Genomic DNA, 21,118 nt, shown 5'->3' with positions numbered 1-21,118 from the left:
CCAAATTTTTGAAAGAAAACAGTGCCTACCTGTGGATTTTGGCCTGTAACTCAGCCGGCACCTAGGGAAACCTACCAACCCTGTGCATTTTTGAAAACTAGAGACCTAGGGGAAACCAATGAGGGGTGACTTGCGGGGCTCGGACCAGGTTCTGTTACCCAGAATCTTTTGCAAACCTCAAAATTTGGCTAAAAAAACACATGTTCCTCACATTTCTGTGGCAGAAAGTTCTGGAATCTGAGAGGAGCCACAAATTTCCTTCCACCCAGCGTTCCCCCAAGTCTCCCGATAAAAATGATACCTCACTTGTGTGGGTAGGCCTACCGCCCGCGACAGGAAACACCCCAAAACGCAACGTGGACACATCCAAATTTTTGGAAGAAAACAGAGGTGTTTTTTGCGAAGTGCCTACCTGTAGATTTTGGCCTCTAGCTCAGCCGGCACCTAGGGAAACCTACCAAACCTGTGCATTTCTGAAAACTAAAGACCTAGGGGAATCCAAGGAGGGGTGACTTGCGGGGCTCGGACCAGGTTCTGTTACCCAGAATCCTTTGCAAACCTCAAAATTTGGCTAAAAAAATACATGTTCCTCATATTTCTGTAGCAGAAAGTTCGGGAGTCTGAGAGGAGCCACAAATTTCCTTCCACCCAGCGTTCCCCCAAGTCTCCCAATAAAAATGATACCTCACTTGTGTGGGTAGGCCTAGCGCCCGCGACAGGAAACGCCCCAAAGCGCAACGTGGACACATCCAAATTTTTGGAAGAAAACAGAGGTGTTTTTTGCGAAGTGCCTACCTGTAGATTTTGGCCTCTAGCTCAGCCGGCACCTAGGGAAACCTACCAAACCTGTGCATTTCTGAAAACTAGAGACCTAGGGGAATCCAAGGAGGGGTGACTTGCGGGGATCGGACCAGGTTCTGTTACCCAGAATCCTTTGCAAACCTCAAAATTTGGCTAAAAAAACACATGTTCCTCACATTTCTGTGGCAGAAAGTTCTGGAATCTGAGAGGAGCCACAAATTTCCTTCTACCCAGGGTTCCCCCAAGTCTCCTGATAAAAATGATACCTCACTTGTGTGGGTAGGCCTAGCGCCCGCGACAGGAAACGCCCCAAAACGCAACGTGGACACATCCAAATTTTTGAAAGAAAACAGTGCCTACCTGTGGATTTTGGCCTGTAGCTCAGCCGGCACCTAGGGAAACCTACCAACGCTGTCAATTTTTAAAAACTAGAGACCTAGGCGAATCCAAGATGGGGTGACTTGTGGGGCTCGGACCAGGTTCTGTTACCCAGAATCCTTTGTAAACCTCAAAATTTGGCTAAAAAAACACATGTTCCTCAAATTTCTGTGGCAGAAAGTTCTGGAATCTGAGAGGAGCCACAAATTTCCTTCTACCCAGCGTTCCCCTAAGTCTCTCGATAAAAATGGTACCTCACTTCTGTGGGTAGGCCTAGCGCCCACGAAAGGAAATGGCCCAAAACACAACGTGGACACAACATATTTTTTCACAGAAAACAGAGGTGTTTTTTGCAAAGTGCCTACCTGTGGAGTTTGTCCTCTAGCTCAGCCGGCCCCGGGAGGGGGGGCAGAAATGCCCTAAAATAAATTTGACCCCCCCCCCAAGCTCCCCCCCGGGAGCGACCCTTGCCTACGGAGTCGCTCCCCCTGCGTGACATTGGCGCCAAAAAACAAATCCCAGGTGCCTAGTGGTTTCTGCCCCCTTGGGGGCAGATTGACCTAAAATCGGCCAATCTGCCCCCAAGGGGGGCAGAAATGGCCTAAAAAAATTTGCCCTGGTGCCCTGAGGGTTCTGCCCCCAGGGGGGGTAGAAATGGCCTAAAATAAATTTACCCCCCCGGGAGCGACCCTTGCCTACGGGGTCACTCCCCCTGCGTGACATTGGCGCCAAAAAACAAATCCCAGGTGCCTAGTGGTTTCTGCCCCCTTGGGGGCAGATTGACCTAAAATCGGCCAATCTGCCCCCAAGGGGGGAAGAAATGGCCTAAATACAATTTGCCCCCCAGGGGAGCGACCCTTGCCTGATGGGTCGCTCCCCATCTCTAAAAAAACAAACAAACAAAAAAAAAACACAAAAAAAATTTGCCCTGGTGCCTAGAGGGTTCTGCCTCCCCGGGGGCAGTTCGGCCTAATAATAGGCCGATCTGCCCTCAGGGGGGGCAGAAATGGCCTAAAATGAATTTGCCCCCCCAACCCCCACCCCCCCCGGGAGCGACCCTTGCCTACGGGGTCGCTCCCCCCTGCGTGACATTGGCGCCAAAAAACAAATCCAGGTGCCTAGTGGTTTCTGCCCCCTTGGGGGCAGATTGACCTAAAATCGGCCAATCTGCCCCCAAGGGGGGCAGAAATGGCCTAAATACAATTTGCCCCCCAGGGTAGCGACCCTTGCCTGATGGGTCGCTCCCCATCTCTAAAAAAACAAACAAACAAAAAAATAAAACGCAAAAAAAAAAATTGCCCTGGCGCCTAGAGGTTTCTGCCCCCACCTGGGGACAGATCGGCCTAATAATAAGCCGATCTGCCCTCGGGGGGGCAGAAATGGCCTAAAATAAATTTCCCCCCCCTCAACCCCCACCCCCCGGGAGCGACCCTTGCCTACGGGGTCGCTCCCCCTGTGTGACATTGGCGCCAAAAAACAAATCCCCGGTGCCTAGTGGTTTCTGCCCCCTTGGGGACAGATTGACCTAAAATCGGCCAATCTGCCTCCAGGGGGGGCAGAAATGGTCTAAATACAATTTGTCCCCCAGGGGAGCGACCCTTGCCTGATGGGTCGCTCCCCATCTCTAAAAAAAGAAAAAAAAAAAAAAAAAAACACACCAAAAAAAATTGCCCTGCCGTCTAGAGGTTTCTGCCCCCCCGGGGGCAGATCGGCCTAATAATAATAATGCCCAAGGGGTCGCTCCCTTATGTGAATTTTAGTAAAAAAAAAAAAAAACCTGGTGTCTAGTGGGGTTTCAAAAGCCGGATTGCTAGCAATCCGGCTTTTGAAACCCTTGGAGAGACTTCAAAGAGAAGGAAATACTTTTCCTTCCCTTTGAAGCCCCTCCGGGCCTCCCCAGTGATTGAAAGAGAAATGCTTTTGCATTTCTCTTTCAATCGCGCTGGAAGCAGAGCTTCCAGCGCGACGAGGGAGGCCCCTGTGACAAATCAGCGCGCGCTCATGTGCTGACGTCACAGGGGGGGTGGGGGGGTCGGGGGTGGAAGGGGAAGGTCTTCCCCTTCCATCCCCGACTTGGGGGAGGAGGGGGGTGCACGGGGGGCACGCTAGCGTCCCCCAAGTTCCCCTGTGCCATGGACGAGATGATCTCGTCCAAGGCACAGGGGAACTGTAGCCTTGGACGAGATCATCTCGTCCAAGGCACAGATCAGGTTAATGTGCCATATCTTGATAAAAACAGTGTTGTTTGTATTTGACATTTAAATAGACACCAGTCTCCATTTTGAGTACTGGTGACGCACTAATAATTTAAATGTACACAGCTGCACACCCTAAAATGGTGGCTGCCTAACCTTCATGTCAGGCCATTGGCTACCAGACGTCTTTCAGCAGAGGTTGACAGCGTGATAGGTGGAAATGTCCGCAATGGATGCTGTCATAGGCTAACATATCTGACGGCTCCACATGGGAAGGGTATGCTCAGACGTGGATCCCTTGCTCACTGTGCCACTGGATTCAGGCTAGCCTGGCTGATGAAGGGTGATACCCTGAAACCAGTCCCAGGATGGTTGTTTCCGGTTCAGGAGGACCTGGCCTGGCAATTTGGGCTGGACGGTTCCCATGGGGAACAGGGTCAAGACTGATTTGCATATAGCTGGGTCCAAACAAGGATGGCATGGTGAGCAAACAAAAGATGGATTAAACTCTGATCTGTGACTGGGGGTGAGTGTTTGAAAAGCTTCAACACTCCGCCCATCATCCTTTTGTGTTGCCCTAAGTGGGAAGAGAATGTCCAGACGTGGATCCCTTGCTCACTGTGGGTTTTAAGCTGGCCTGAAGGTGCCTCCTGTGTTTTCTGTCTGCATCCCCAGGGATTAGGGTTAAGTCATATCTCTGTTCTTGGTTAAACCTTCATGTTTCTAAGTAAACAGAATGTGTTGTGTTACACAATTGGTTTTATCAATGCTTGTTTTGCCAATGCTTGTTTGCTAATGTGAGCAGGGTTAGACATGTGCTTCTAATTGGGTGTGGTGTAGACATGTGCTTCTAATTGGGCGTGGTGACTCATCCACATGTGGAAACTCAACTGCTTTCCTGATTGCCTATAAATAGCAGAGTGAAGCATGCCTCCCTGCTTGGCTTTGTTTTGCTTCCTGATCACAGCATTTGATTTGGCAGTCCAGCTCCTGCTTTCATCCTCGTATTCAGGACTTTTGAGACAATTATTTTCTTTGTTCCTGTACCAGCTGACACTAGGCATTCCTCTAGCACTCTGGAAAAAGACTGCAGCTAAGTGACTAGTATTCTCCAGGGAGTTTGTTCTTTGAGCGCTGCACTTTCCTAGAACAGCTGGTGTATTTCAGTCCTCGTATTTCGGCAGAGTGCTTATCTTGAGGAGACAAAAGCATTTCTGAAAATTCTACATTATTATTGTACTTACTTGCCTAAATGTGCTTCAGGAAACCTGCTTGAGTTCAAGTACTACAAAAAGTGACAGTGCAATTTTAAAAGTGTTTTTACATGACTTTTCTTTCTCTAATAGCATAACTCTTGAATTTAAATTGTGTCATTCATGCCTGTGTTTCAGGTTTGAGGAATTTGCTTTTGAAGGGTTTTTCACACACACAGGGAAACCAAATCAAACTGTGCCACCCTAACTGTTTAAACCATGAGTGGACATTTGTATTTCTTGGATTGTTTTTGTTCCTTTTAATTTAACCATATGCATGCAGGAAAGTTATACGTGATATAATTAATGCCCTTGTTTGTCTTTCTTGTGCATGATAAGTGCAACCACAGTTCTAATTGTAGTGTGTAACAGTGAATCTCTAGGAGGCCAGCCCTAGTGTTGCAGTACTTATTGTTATGGTTCTCAGTTTGGGTTTTGGTAATGGAGTGTTAGTAATTGTGCCAACAATTATTATTATCCAAGAAAAGTGCTGGAGCATCCCAGTGTTTTTCTACCCCTCCCTTGCCCATATCAGAAAGAGTGATTCAGTTTCAAGGAAGTCGAGTGCACTAACTCTACTATCACTCTGTCACAATGGTGAATGAATGTTGTGTTGTGGATGTCCATCAGTGTTTGTTTGCAGCATCTATGTATTGTGATTTGGTGGAATGATAATAGATACGGGTGTGTATGTGGTGTTTTGTGTTGTGTGTAGTGCAGGGGACATATATGGTAGAGGTCCACACTGTGTGTGTAACGTCCCTCTATTCCACAGCCACAGCCATTGTCTGCTGTTCATTGGGTCCTACAATGATCGGTGCTGTTTTATTTCCACAATCTCCAAGACTACACTTTATTAGCATCTCATCGAAGCACAGTGCTCTCACACTAAAACTAGTTCATCTGCACCATTAAGGCCCAGCAAGGACGTTCTCCATTACACAACCGGAAAACATGTGAGATACCTGCTAAAAAATCCGGTAACACTTATTTTTCTTTACAGCACCTAGTACACATGGCTATTATTTCTCACCTTCCATAAATTTTCATATTTTTCTTATTTGACTAAATTGGCTATGCAGTGGAGGAAAGATGCTAAAATGCTGGGAACTGCGAGTAAACCTCCATTTTCACAATTGTCATTGCAGTTCTCAAATGAGCATTGCCAAATTCAATAGGTCGACTTTGTCTGACAGACTTTTGGCTCTATGAATGATTGTTTAGTTTTGACAAGGTCGCAGAGAACCTTTACTGTTGGTGAAGCTGCCTCATCGATCTAAAAGGAAAACATGGGCTAAAAGCAAAGCTATTTGTGGGGTCTCAAACAGCACACATTTATAATCCTAACTAAAATTTAAAATGACTACTTTGTGTGTGGATGTGCTCCCCAAAGGTCAAAATGCCATCTCTCAGTGAAGTTATCCAATGAGTGAAGTAGACAGACCCATTTCGCCATGATGTATGCTGCAGTGAGGCAGAAGAAAAATGTGAATAGCATTATAACATACCAAAATTGAAGAGAGCAGTCAGAACGCCCCTGCAGATAAACATATTACGCATATGTCTTGGCTTATGCCAGATCTAAAAACGTCCCAATTGGGTAACCAGAGGCTTGTTTTTTTTTTTTTAAATGCAGTTCAAAATGTGTTATTGACCTTCAAAAGTAGCACGACTGAGTTATTCTCAGTAATACGAACTGTGCATGTAGATACTTCAAAAAAGGACTCTAAGGCACGTTTGTAGCTATTGGAGGTTTCACACTTAGGCGTTCTGGACAGTAGGCGTTCTGGACAGTAGCTTTGTTTGATCAGGTCTGTTTTGGTTTTGGCACATACTGTCACTTCATCTGTTGAATTGTCCCTTTTAAATTGATGCTGTATTTCAGACAAGACTGGCCTTTTATTCCACTGGGAACTTTCCCAATGGGCTGGAGCCATTAAACACTGGTTTTGAAACCCAGGGCCGGTCCTGTATCACTTTCTTCAGCTCTCAAGTACTAAAAGGATTAATTGCAGCAGGTACTGAGTAATGGTGTAGCGGGGTGCTTCAAGAAAGATAGAAAGAGTTGGAGAGGGTATGGACAGCCAACAAGTGATCAGGGGTGGAAAAGAGAGAAACAAGAGAGAATGATGGATGGGAAGCTGTTGAGAAGAGGAAGGGAGAGGGGCAGGGTGAGGATTTTTTTCAGGGGCAGATTTGGCTGCCCAGTCTAGCCCAGTCTTGTTCAGTGCACTTCTGCCCAACAAAAACTTTAACCTCCAGGGTGCCCGGTACAAGCGGGTCTTGTCTTCGGCCACGGATATTGTGTGCTGAGGACAGTGTTGTGTAGCCATTTTAGTTATAGATTCATACATGTTCTTTTAGCAAACTAGACCTACCGCTGTGCACTTTAATCTAGACATATTTTATTCAGCTTTGTTTTATTATTTTAAAAATAGCCACATTTGCAGTCTTGTTTTATTTTCTCAATTTAGCTGTTCTTTACCTAGGCCAGCACTGCATTCTTAAACAAGACATTTCTTTCACTCTGTGCTTTTTCTGAAGGCTGCAGTAAGATAGGTTTGTGGCAAACGTAGTAACGTTTTGTCTCTAGTGTTCATAGAAACATACACACTCTTACATAGGGATCCTTTCTTGAAACATCAGCTGTTTTATTATAAAAACACTACTTTGACCCATGTACGTTAGAGGGAGATTCCAGCGAGAAGACTACGATTGTATGCTGATGCTGAGTGTTTCGCTACAGCTGCTTATGTAGATTACAGGTGTCTTGCTCAGGTATGAGGGATGATGTCTTCCCACGGGAACCTGAAGGGCAGGACTAGAGCTTAATATGCTGTGCTCTAATGTAGCCTAGGCAGGAGCTATTTTAATAGTTCTAGTGACAATAAGGTAGCGTTATTCTTATGCTTCACTCTCCTTGTCACAATTTTATTCCTGTCATGCTTCATCATTCTAGTTATTGCAGTACATGCTTTGTTATCTAAGATGCAGTTATTTCAACAAAATCTTATTGAATTCTATTCTGCCTCTGATTGTCCTTGTATACGTGAGACTAATGTAACTGAGAGAAAGGGATGCGATCTGAGCGACCACGATTTCCCCTAGGAGTCAATTGTGTCATGCGTTCGGCAGCCCAATCATCCCTGCTCCTGGGTAGAGATGAGGCACTGCTAGTTAGCCGAAGCAAAACCCGGATTAGGCCGACAGGTGTCACCTGTAGTGGGTTCAGACTCAGACCCCCACAGTGTAAGTTATTCTGCCACCCAAATCCAGTAGTCTCATTACTCGTCCTGCACCTGGCCCACAACCCCTATCAGGGATGGAACGGGAATCGTTTCCCCTTCCACCCCTGACCCCCCCCACTCCCCCAGTGACGTCTGATGACATTGCACGCTTAGGCAAGGGTCGCTACCCTGGGGGACAAATTTATTTTAGGCCATTTCTGCCACCCTTGAGGGCAGATCGGCCTATTATGATTAGGCAGATCTGCCCCCAAGGGGGGCAGAAACCACTAGGCACCTGGGATTTTTTTTTTTGTATTTTTTTTTACAGAGGGGGAGCGACCCCCTAGGCAAGGGTTGCTCCTTTGGGGGACAATTTTATTTTAGGCCATTTCTGCCCACCTTAGGGGCAGATCTGCCTATTTTTCTTAGGCCAATCTGCCACCCAGGGGGGCAGAAACCACTAGACACCAGGGATTTTTTTGTTATGTCAGTTTCATGCAAGGAGAGCGACCCCTTAGGCAAGATTCGCTCCCCTGGGGGGAACATTTTTTTTAAGGCATTTCTGCCACCTTCGGGGCAGATTAGCCTATTTCTATAAGGGCCGTCTGCTCCCAGGAGGCAGATACCACTTGGGCACCAGGGATTGGTGTATGTATGTGAGTGTGTTTTGTTCGGGGGCAGCCCTTTGGGCAAGGGTAGCTCCCCATGGGGGCACATTACTGTTGGCCATTTCTGCCCCCCTTGGGGGAAGATCGGCTTATTTTTATAATGTCCATCTGCCACCAAGGGGGTCAGAAAGTCCACCAGAGACCAAGGAAGTTTTTTTTTTTTTCACAAAAAGAGGGTGGGGCTTTGGCCATACCCCCACCCAAATAAATGGGGACAAAGTTGTTCTGCCCACCGGTGGGCAGATGGGACAAGTACCCCCGATCCACTCCCTGGGGGGCAGAAAGCCTACTAGATTCCAGGTAATTAAAAAAAAAATTCTGTGATGGAACCTTCCGGAATCTGCAGGAATCAACAAAATTCCTACCACCCAGCATTGTTGCATCTATACCGGTAAAAACTCTGCCCCACTTGTCAGCCTTCAAATGTTTTTTTTCAAACTGGCCTTTCTTTTGTACCCACTTTGGTTTCTTCTCAATTTAGACATATTTTTGGCTCTTCGCTGTCACAGGCACTTGACCCACCTACACAAGTGAGGTATCATTTTTACTGGGAGACTGAGAGGAACGTTGGGTGGTAGGAAATGTGTGCCAGTGATGTGATCCCATCCAGAAATGTGGGGAAAATGTGGGTCTTTAGCTACATTTGAGGTTTGCCGAGGATTCTGGGTAAGAAAACACTGGGGGATCCACGCAAGTCACACCTCCCTGGGCTCCCTCGGGTGTCTAGTTTTCAGAAATGTTTCAAATTGGGAAGTTTATCTAGATGGTTACTGAGCCCAGGACCAAAAGCGCAGGTGCCCCCCACAAAAACAGGTAGTTTAGTAATTGACAATTATCATGTGTCCACAAAGTGTTTTGGGGCATTTCTTGTTGTGGCACTAGGCCTACCCACACAAGTGAGGTACCATTTTTATGGGGAGACCTAGGGAAATGCTGGGTATATGGAAGTTTGTAGCTCCCCAGAGATTTCAGAACTTTGCAGCACTGAAATGTGAGGAAAAAGTGTTTTTTTTCCCAAATTTTGAGGTTTGCTTAGGATTCTGGGTTACAGAACCTGGTGAGAGCACCACAAGTTACCTCATCCAGGGTTCCCCTAGGTGTCTGTTTTTCATAAATGTCCAGGTTTGCTAGGATTTCCTATGTGCCGGCTGAGCTAGAGTCCAAAATCCACAGCTAGACACTTTGCAAAAAAACAGGTCAGTTTTCTTTGGGAAAATGTAATGCGTCCACATTGTGTTTTGGGGCATTTCCTGTCATGTGCTCTAGGCCTAACCACACAAGTGAGGCACCGTTTTTATAGGGAGACTTGGGGGGAATGCTGGGTAGAAGGAAATTTGTGGCTCCTCTCAGATTCCAGAACTTTCCGTCACTGAAATGTGAGGAAAAAGTGTTTTTTGCCAAATTTTGAGGTTTGCAAAGGATTCTGGGTAACAGAACCTGGTGAGAGCACCACAAGTCACCCCATCCTGTAGTCCCCCATGTGTCTAGTTTTCACAAATGCACAGGTTTGATAGGCTTCCCTAGGTTCCTGCTGAGCTAGAGTCCAAAATCCACAGCTAGGCACTTTGCAAAAAACAGGTCTGTTTTCTTTGGGAAAATGTGATGTGTCCATGTTGTGGTTTTGGGGCATTTCCTGCTGCGGGCACTAGGCCTACCCACAGAAGTGAGGTACCATTTTTATCGGAAGACTTGGGGGAATGCTGGGTGGAAGGAAATTTGTGGCTCCTAATAGATTCCAGAACTTTCTATCACCAAAATGTGAGGAAAAAGTGGGGTTTTTTGGCCACATTGTGAGGTTTTCTAAGGATTCTGAGCAATAGAACCTGGTGAGAGCATCACAAGTCACCTCATCCTGGGTTCCCATAGGTGTCTAGTTTTAAAAAATGCACAGGTTTCATAGGTTTTCCTAGGTGCTGGCTGAGCTAGAGACCAAAATCCACAGCTAGGAACTTTCCAAAAAACTCATCAGTTGTCAATGTAAAAATGTGATGTGTCCATGTTGCGTTTTGGGGCATTTCCTGTCGCAGACACTAGGCCTACCCACACAAGTGAGGTACCATTTTTATCGGGAGACTTGGAGGAATGCTGGGTGGAAGGAAATTTGCGGCTCCTCTCAGATTCCAGAACTTTCTATCACTGAAATTTAAGGAAAAAGTGTTTTTTTGCCAGATTTTGAGGTTTACAAAGGATTCTGGGTAACAGAACCTGGTAAAAGCCCCACAATCACCCTATCCTAGATTCCTCTAGGTCGAAATTTTACAGGTTTGGTAGGTGTCCCTAGGTGCTGGCTGAACTAGAGGTCAAAATCCACAGCTAGGCACTTTGCAAAAAACACAGCAGATTTCAATGTAAAAATGTGATATGTCCATGTTGCATTTCCTGTTGTGGGCACTAGGCCTACTCACACAAGTGAGGTACCATTTTTATTGGGAGACTTGGGGGAACACAGAATAGCAGAATAAGTGTTATTTCCCCCTCGTCTTACTCTACATTTTTTCCTTCCAAATGTAAGACAGTGTGTGAAAAAAAATGTCTATTTGAGAAATGCCCTGTAATTCACATGCTAGTATGGGGACCCCAGATTTTATAGATGTGCAAATAACCACTGCTTCTCAACACCTTATCTTGTGCCCATTTTGGAAATACAAAGGTTTCCTTGATGCCTATTTTTCACTCTTTATATTTCACCCACTAAGTTGTTGGATACCTGGTATACAATGAAAACCCATTGCTAGGCGCAGCTCATTTATTGGCTCTGGGTACGTAGGGTTCTTGATGAACCTGCAAGCCCTATATATTCCTGCAACTAGAAGAGTTCAGTAGATGTAATGGTATATTGCTTTTGAAAATCTGACATCGCAGGAAAAAGTTAGAGTAAAATGTGGAGAAAAATTGCTTGTTTTTTCACCTCAATTACAATATTTTTTTGTTCCAGCTGTTATTTTCTGTAGGAAAACCTTGTAGGATCTACACAAATGACCCCTTGCTGAATTCAAAATGTTATCTACTTTTCAGAAATATTTAGCTGTCCAGGATCGATCACTGGTTTCTACCCCCCATTTCTGTCACTAACTGGAAGGAGGCTAAAAGCACAAAAAATAGTAAAAATGGGGTATGTCCCAGTAAAATATCAAAATTGTGTTGAAAAATGTGATTTTCTGATTCAAGTCTGCATGTTCCTGAAAGCTGGGAAGATGGTGATTTTAGTACTGCCAACCCTTTGTTAATGCCATTTTCAGGGAAAAAAAACACAAGCCTTCTTCTGCAGCCCTGTTTTCCTATTTTAAAAAAAAAAAAATTTAATAGGAAATGTTTGCTTTATTTTGGCTAATTTCTTGGTCTTCTCCAGGGGACCCCACAAACTCTGGGTACCTCTAGAATCCCTAGTATGTTGGGGTAGCTTATGTGGACAACAAGTTATGAGGGCCTAAGCGCAAGCTGACCCAATTAGCCAAAAAAAGGCCTGGCACCTGAGTGGGGAAAGACCTGGCAGCAAAGGAGTCAAAAAAAGTTTTTCGCCATGTAGGCAGAAAAACAAAACAAAAAAAATCAGGTAAGCTGCAAAAACTTGCACAGAGCGCTTACAATATCACAATGCGGAACACTACAATCTCACATCTTGAATCTCAGCCTGAGCGCTTTGCCAATACATTCCAGAAAAGTGTACACTTTGCATCCATTGTCTGATTTTTCAAATAAATATCCAGACACATACAATGAAATTTGTTTAGTTTCAACCAATTTTTTTCATTTTAAAATGTAACTTTGTTTGCCTTAACTTTTTTTCTTAGCTATAGTAGACGTCTTGTCTGTCAAGGGCTCGATTCGCAAATCTCTTTTCCTGGAATTTCAGTAGTATGAAAGCCCTACTCGTGGAAAAATAAAACTTTGTGATTCTGGACTTTTGTTGCTTCTTTTTTTCCGTCATTCCTTGGTAAATCGGTGACCATTCTGTCTGCTAGACCTAGATGGGAGAGAGCAAAAGTATGCAACAAGAATGTTAATGTGTTGAAACACGGAAAAATACATAGCTTCGGGAATATGTGTTTTCTTCCCTAAAGTAGATTTAGATTTAATATCAATAAACATAAATTCGTGAGTACTTTACCAACTGCGAGACTTTTTGCTGTAAATTGGCTGACTTACTACTAATGCCATATTAAACTTTTATTGAGGTACAATGTGCTAACCTCATTCGGCAATATAAGCACAGTTAAATATCAATTAATCAGGCTAGACTTCCACTTTTTATTGTACCCCAAAGAATCAAAGGAGATCTACTCCAAATGAAATATATCATAATCACCTGCAGAGGTCTGGATCAGATCTGGCTGCAGTGTCCACATGCCAGGCAACACAACTACATCAGCCTCTGACACAAAAGGAAGCGAAGTATACATTCTGAATGTATTACATCATAGTATACGTAGATTCACAGGGAGGGGAAGAGTGATCCAAGGCATGCCATTTCGGTGTTGCACATTTCACTGCAGATGCTTGGAATATCTCTAAGTGGGGTATTATTTTCAAATTCATCTCCCCTGACAACACATATGTTCTTTCTCTATTTTAAACTCAGGCCTGCTTTCTTCATTCAAGCCACACAGCAGTCGTAAGTAACCCCTTCAAGGGGTCCTGGACGCACTATTAAAACCGAAGAAGCCTGACATCTAGTAACTGTAAGTACTGTGAGTTTGGAAAATTGTAAAATGAGTTGAAATCGGTTACGCAATTTGTGTATGTAAATGAGCCAAAATAAGAAAAAGAGTTGGAAGTAAGTAATATTTTGGCCCAGATTTTCTAGGATTTGACCCTCGCAAAGCGACTCAAAGCGATGCAGTGGTATTTGCTTTCCAAAGCAAAAGGTAAGTTATGGTGGACGAGTTGACTTTTCTCAGCGAACAAATCGATTTTTGCTGCTTTGCATCACGTAGGGTCAATCTGCCTCAAGAGAGCACTATTAGGGAAATACTTGGCCAAATCAGTGCAAACATTGACACGTTTTGAGACAAATTCCTACCTACTAAGAAACCCAGTGACAGATTTATGCTGGTCTTGCGCCGTTCCAATGCCACATTAGCATCATTTTTTTTATGCTAATGTGGCGTTGAAAGGGGAAAAACGTTGCGCCTTATTTACAAAGTTGCACAATACTTGCATTACGCCACTTTGTAACCCATTGTGCCACATTATGCCTGTGCCAGGCATAATGTATGCCGGGGGGAGTTAATGGAGCAAAGGAATCTATGAGATTCCTTTGTGCCATTTTTATCGTCATTTTTTAACGCCGGCATTAAACAGAGGCTCCCATTGATTACAATGGGCCTCTGGGTGCTTTGCAGGATTAGCGTCATAATTTTGTATGCTACTCTTGCAAAGCGCTGGACTAGCTAAAGAAATTATGATGCTAATCACCCTAATTACTGCCATGGTGGCTGGATTTTAAATATATTGCTACCATCGAGGCGTTAGGGGGCGCTAAGGGGCACAAGAAAAGTGGGGCTGCACTAGGTGCAGCGCAACTTTTCATAAATCTGCCCCCCAATACCTCTTCGAAGCAGACTTTATCAAGGGAAAATGATTTTATGTCTCAAAAGAGCCCCAAAACCCAGAGAGAAGGTGTCAGCTACAGTGTGCTTGGCATCCTTTTGAAATATGTTTAGGCATATAAATTTGTACTTGAAGGTTATGCTTCCATGAGAAATTCTATGCTAAAAAGTGCACATTCACCTCAACTCCATTGTGCATGGCTTTGCATCGCGCAATGTGTGCTAACTATTGCACACTTGCAGGCAATGAGAGCAGGCCAATATTAGCAGATCTTAATGTGCACTGTGTTTTTCCTATTGTGGAAAGCAGAACACCAAATTTGGTTGCTGTGGTGTGTTATATGAACGATTAGTGATACATTGCTACATTCAGAAAGTGAGACTGCCCGGATGGATTCTGTTAGTATAATACAGCACCAAACAAACTGAATACTCAACTAATATTTCACACTACATCTAATTCACAAGACATAAACTCTTTGTAGTATTCTATTAAGTCATGTGGAACAAGACATACTCACACTCACACATACAACCATAAGTGTAAATATGCAAACACCTATGCTCACATGCATGCACATACACATGCAGCAGTACAAACTTTAACCTCACAAGAAGATGTTATGAATTGTCATCATCTGTTCTACACAGCAGGTTTCCATACTCCAATTACCATCATTACGAGTATCGTGAAATTCCCAATGGCCCCGGTAACAGGGTTGCAGGCCCCATCGGTAATTACAAGAGTTGCAGATCTACAGGCCTGTAATATTTCCTCTAGAAATCCAGGGGGAAACAATGTGGAGAAATAATAATTAACAGGGAAATCAGACGTAGAATTACTGATTCCGCCATCAAATCATCTAGATTATTAGGCTTACTTATTAATTCTGCACCCCTACAGTTAACGGACCCTTTGGTAATGAGACTATTACTGTCATGACTGCCCTACTACGTGGTCTTACCCTCACCTGACCGCAGATAAACTGTCTTTAAAATTTTCCATTTACTCAGCACTGACATTTTACTATTTTATAGTAATGGGAGAGTAGTTCTCACTCTATCGGACTTCCTTGGTACAGTTGATTCGAGTACTTTAAACAATGATGCAAAGAGTTGCCAAATATATTATCAGAAAGATCACCATACTTACTAATTACACCTTATGAACATATCAACAACACGTTAAATCCATAAAAGTAGCAGCTTTAAGTAGATGCATTAACTCTGTTCCTAACTAAGCGCTTTGAGAGAAGTAGACAGTTACCACTTAGCCTTATTAGTTATAGTATATTACATAATCATTATAAGAACAATTGTCCATTCCATAGTTTTCTGGGTCTAAACTATTGTATTTATTTCAAACTGAACCATGAATGCAAAGTTTTAACAAAATATCAAGCGCGAAGGGAATATAATCAAAATATATACACCCACACAAGCACACAAATATTATTATATATATATCTATATGTATATATATATATATATATATATATATATATATATATATATAGATCCATGCTGAGGTAGAAAACTGATAAAGTCCTTTGCTATTCTGCAGCAACGTCTTTAGGTATAGCATAGCTAGTGCCATACATGCCTATCTGAAAAATTCTACAAGCCTTTTACCACACCAGGTATAGTATTTCACCTTTAGATTGATAAAATACCATCCAAGTCAAACTGAAATTAATAAAAGAAGTCCCTGACATTTATGTCGCATTTTATGAGCTTGTCAGAGAGACACAGCTTTGTCTGGGGTGTCCTAACCAAGATAGTCCAAATAAAAAATAAAAAAAAACTTTTAAACAGTAACAACAATCAAAAATAGGTACAACAGAAAATAACAATTATTAAACAATTATAATGAATATCAAACTAAGTAACATTTTACTAAAAATAATATGCCCTAAACAATAAAAAGAATTAAAAAATATAAATGCACAATATTAAACAAATACTATAAAAGCATTAATTAAAATATGTAATTTCAAAAAAATTTACTATTCCAACTGCATCCAATTAAACAGTAAGATAAGGGTTAGACTTTGGTGGGGTTAGATTTACAACTAATATTCCAGTCTAAGCAACAGTAGGGAAGGTGTTTCCTCCAAAGGAGTTTGATTTTCTATTCTTACCCCAATTTAAGCAATGGTAGGGAAAGTGATGGACTCTGGATTGGTTAGACTGAATATTTCCACTCCAATCTATGCAATAGTAGTGTAATACTCCGGAAGGGTTAGACTCCCTATTCCCACTTCAATCTACTCAAGAGTAGGAATGTGTTGGATTCTGCAAGGATTACATTTACTATTCCCACTACACTCTACAGAACAGTGAGGAAAGTGTTGGACTCCAGAGGGGTTAGAATTACTATTATCATTGCAGTTTAAGCAACAGAAGAGAACGTGTTGGGTTCCAGAGAGGTTAGCTTTATTATTTTCACTTCAGCCTAAGCAACAGTAGAGAAAGTGTTGGACTCCAGAAAGATTACATTTACTATTTCCGTTCCAATATACACAATAGTAGGTAAAATGTTGGAACATGTAGGTGTTAGATTTAATATTTTCATTCTGTTCCTTTAACAAACAAGTTAATAATGAATGCATTGTGCGAACATTATTAATTAAAAAATTATAAAATTATTAAATAAAACAAATAGTGTACATTTCCAATAAGCATACATAACATACATACATAAAAAACACAAATAAAAAATAATGATCAACTAATTGATCAAATATAGTTAACAATTATTTTAACATATACTTTTATCCCAATAACTTTCTACCCTATTCTGCTGCAAAACCAATAGCACACTACAAAAATACTTGTACTAGACAATGCTAACAAAAATTTAAACATTTAAATATATTGTGAAAATGAAAAATGTAAATGAATATAACATTTACGAAATAAAACAATTTAATATAATCAACAATCACATAATTAATTAAGAATTGAAAATTCTATTCCCCAACAAAACTAACAACTCACTACACAAATATGGATTGCAAACTAAACTTAAACATTTAAATATGCTTTAGAATGTTTAAGGCATTGAAAAATAAAGCAATTTAAATACTTAATAATCCATTACATATTTAATAAATAATGAAGGTATAATCAACATTACTATAAATGTATTAGTAATTTAAGTACCCACTGAATTCCACAGCAAAAATCTGCATCCAGCTACTACATTAATAATAATTATACAAATGTAAAAATCAAATATACAATGAACATAACAAACTAATTATAAATACATAACTCAACTAGTAAACAATTACATTATTTGAATAATTATAAAATAATTAAATGTTCAATTACAATACAGTAATAATTAACATTACATGTAAGACAATTCATGTAACTCCCCTCTCTATTTGACTACAAACCAAACAACATGCTACTACATTATAAAATAATAACTCAATTAAAAATAATTAAACATTTCAAATTATAAACTATATCTAAAAAACGAATAACAATTATACAAACAATAATACCACCAAAACATTAACATTAAAACCATTACATAGTAAATTTCCAATAAAATATTTTTATAATTGTATTTAGATAATAAAATATTAAATAAAAATACCTCAGTTAAAATAATATTATATACCAAAAACCCAATATTCCTGTCAACAATATTCTGTGACACAATATTGCTGCACTACAATATTTTGGTTATTATATTTTTCTATCACTATATTAAAAACTCAATATTTCATCCAAACATAGTGCATAACTAATTTCAGAGATATTTAAAAGCCTATGCAATACTTAATTCATGCAGGCTGTTGCATGTGGGCACTGTAGAAAAGTACTCTCTTTTGGCCTGGTTATCCCCACTTTCCGCTGCTGTTAGTATGCTTTGACTGTTTTCACTAGAATCCTGCTAACCAGGACCCCAGTGATTGTGCTCTCTCTATCCCTACATTTGATTGCCTAGGACTTCTCACACCCCACATTTGTCATACTGGTGCTCCCTTATAAGTCCCTAGTATATTGTCCTTAAGTCCCTAGTATATGGTACTTAGGTACCCAAGGCATCGGGGCACCAGGGAATCCACAGGGGCTGCAGCATATATTGTGCAACCCATGGGAGCTCATGCAAAATGTGTCTGCAGGCCTGCCTTTGCAGCCTGTATGAAAATGTGCATGCACCCTTTCACAACAGGTCACTGCACCAGGACACTGTAAGTCACCCATACTGTAGGTCCTCCTAACCCAGAGGGCATGGTGCAGGTCCCAGTGTGCGAGATGCCCCTATGAAATCCAGCACAATTACACTCAACTTCGTAAGTGCAGGGAGGTCATTTTACCCTTGTACTGGACACAGGTCACAACCTCTGTCCAGCTAACTAACGCTAACTCCGAACCTGGGCATGTTTGGTGTCAAAAATGTTGGAACCATATCCCAATACTGTTGCTAGTATTGGTTGTATGATTCCATGCACTGCCACCCCTGAGACAGGTTACTGCCCTCCTGCTTCTTGACCAGCTCAGGCAGAGGAAGGCAGAACAAAGGATGTCCTATCAGAGAGGGAGATAACACCCTCTCCACTGGAAATAGGTGTTACAAGGCTTGGGAGGGGTAGCCTCCCCAAGCCGCTGGTTTGCTTTGAGGGACACATTTGGTGCCCTCCTTGCATAAACATAGTTTGTAACAGCCCAGGGACCCTTCGTCCCTGCTCAGGTGCGAAAGGAAAGGGGAGTGACAGCTCTCCTGTCCATCATCACCCCAGGGGTGATGCCCAGAGCTCCTCCAGGTGGCAGCTGGATTCTGCCATCTTCAAACCAAGATGTGCAAAGGCCCTTGGGAGCATCTGAGTGGCCAGGTCAGGTAGATAACATCACAGCCCCCTCCTGATAGGTGGTCTCCTTGCTAGGTGACCAAACCCCCTTCCTGGGCTATTTAGGGTCTCCCTCTGGCCACTGGAACCGCAACTGGACTCTTCAGGAAACAACAACCTGCAACTTCAGCAATGACTCAGCTTTGCAACAATGTTTCCCTGGCTCCTTCCAGCACCTGCAACATTTCCCCAGCTGTGCATCCTCTGAGATTGACAAGACTTCAGCTTGTACCAAGCAGCAAGAAAGAATCTCCCTTGGAATGAATGAGTCACTCACCTGCATCTGCAGGCACCACTGCATCAACATATGCCTGCATGCAACTGCTCTCCTGCCAAGCCCTTGCTTCTCCTTGCAGGAGAGTAACCCCATGCACCCCAACTCTCGCAGCTACCAAGGCTTGTTTACTCCTGCTGCCCCAACAACGTGGGACTCCTCTTCAGGTGTGCTGACTGGGCCTCACTGCGACGTGCTATGCCTACTGCTAGTGGGCTGCCTGTGGGGGCTGTAACTGCTTCTGTTGACCCTCTCGACTGCTGAGGGTCAGCTCAGACTCCCTCCTTGGGTTGATTCCCCTGGGGCTTGCTGGCCCTCTTCAGACTTGCAATTCTTCAATTTTACTCATTGTATTTGCAAAGGCTTGTTGGTGGTTCTCCTGTACCACTGACCATCTGCGTCCAACAACTGATGTGTGACACCATCTACAATGCTTCAGGGACCCCTCTTCAGCTCCTGCTCCGCACAGCTGGTCTTGTTTATCCCCTGTAGACCTGGTCCTGCATCCACACAAGGGTGGGTAGTGGTCCCTGCCATGACCGGACACTGGATTTGGTCATGACAGGATTTGGTCCCCTTATAATGGAACCCACCTCTGGGTTCTTCCTGTCTGTTACTGATCTCGTGCTATCCTTTTTTTAAGTACTCCTTTTAGGTCTTGGGACAACCAGGTACTTACCTCTGCTGTTCTGGTCGCTGGGGGTCACTTTGGATCTCCCTTCTTGGGGTTCCTAGTTCCTCCAGCTCCCCTCTAATGATTCCACATCCTTGGGTGTGGGACTGTATCTTGCATTCCACTTTCTCTGGAATATGATTTGGCCCTCTCATATTGCCAATGCTTGTTGCTTTTTATGCTCTTTGCTGATTACTACTGTGTATATAATTAGTGTGTACTTTCCTCCAGTTGGGGGGAACTGCCTATAAGTGTTCTAGCATTGTGTTACTATAGTAAAGTACCTTTCTTTTTGTAACACTGTGTGGTTCTTTCATGTGTGATACATTGCTGTGTAACTATATTGGTATTGCATAAGCTTTGCATGTCTCCTACATACGTCTTGGCTGCTTATCCACAGCTACCTTTAGAGAGACCTGGCTTTCTAGACACTGCCGACACTTTACTAATAGGGAATACCTGGACCTGGTAGAAGGTGATTACACAATAGGTGTCCACCACACGCCAGGCCAGATTCCCACAGGCACCACCAGCACTTAATTCATGGGAAGCTTAGGCATGCCTCCCTCACCCAGGTCACATCTATACTCAGCCTTTCAAGAAAACATTTGTGGACCAGCACACATTTGTTTAAAAATTGAGACCCAAGCTTATGGCATATCATGAATCTTGCTTATTTCTTTTTAATCAGAGGAAAACATCATACTGTTCAACAAAATGATTCTGTTGATTGAGGAAAGCCAACTATTTTATTTAAAAGTCTTAACACACCACTGAGTCATTATATTACCAACGAAGTGAAGAGGGAGCATGCATATGCCATTACATAAAGGGCTGATTCACAAATATACATTTTCATATACATGCATAATGAAACCTCTTTCACTGTGTTTATATTTTTATATATAAGCAATTCACTGATGAGTCCCAATTAGGGTGCAACGGGTCATTGGTTGTTTGCGTTCTGGTTCAGGGAGAATCTGGCCTGGAAGTATAGGCCTGACAGTCCCTGTTGGAGCAGGGTTAAGACTGATTTGCAAATGGCTGGGACCATCTAAGGTATTGTGGTGGGCAACAGAATGATGGATTGGAATGTGCGCCAGGTGACTGCCAGTGGTTAGACACATTTCTAGCATTCCTTCCATCACTTTTTGTGTGGTTGAAAATTCCCTAATTGTACTCTGTTCTCCTTGTTCCCCATGTGCTGGAAGTACCAGTAAAGGTCTGCTCAC

This window comes from Pleurodeles waltl, chromosome 8, assembly GCF_031143425.1.
Source record: "Pleurodeles waltl isolate 20211129_DDA chromosome 8, aPleWal1.hap1.20221129, whole genome shotgun sequence".
Taxonomy (NCBI): domain Eukaryota; kingdom Metazoa; phylum Chordata; class Amphibia; order Caudata; family Salamandridae; genus Pleurodeles; species Pleurodeles waltl.
Note: the sequence above shows the minus strand (reverse complement) of the source record.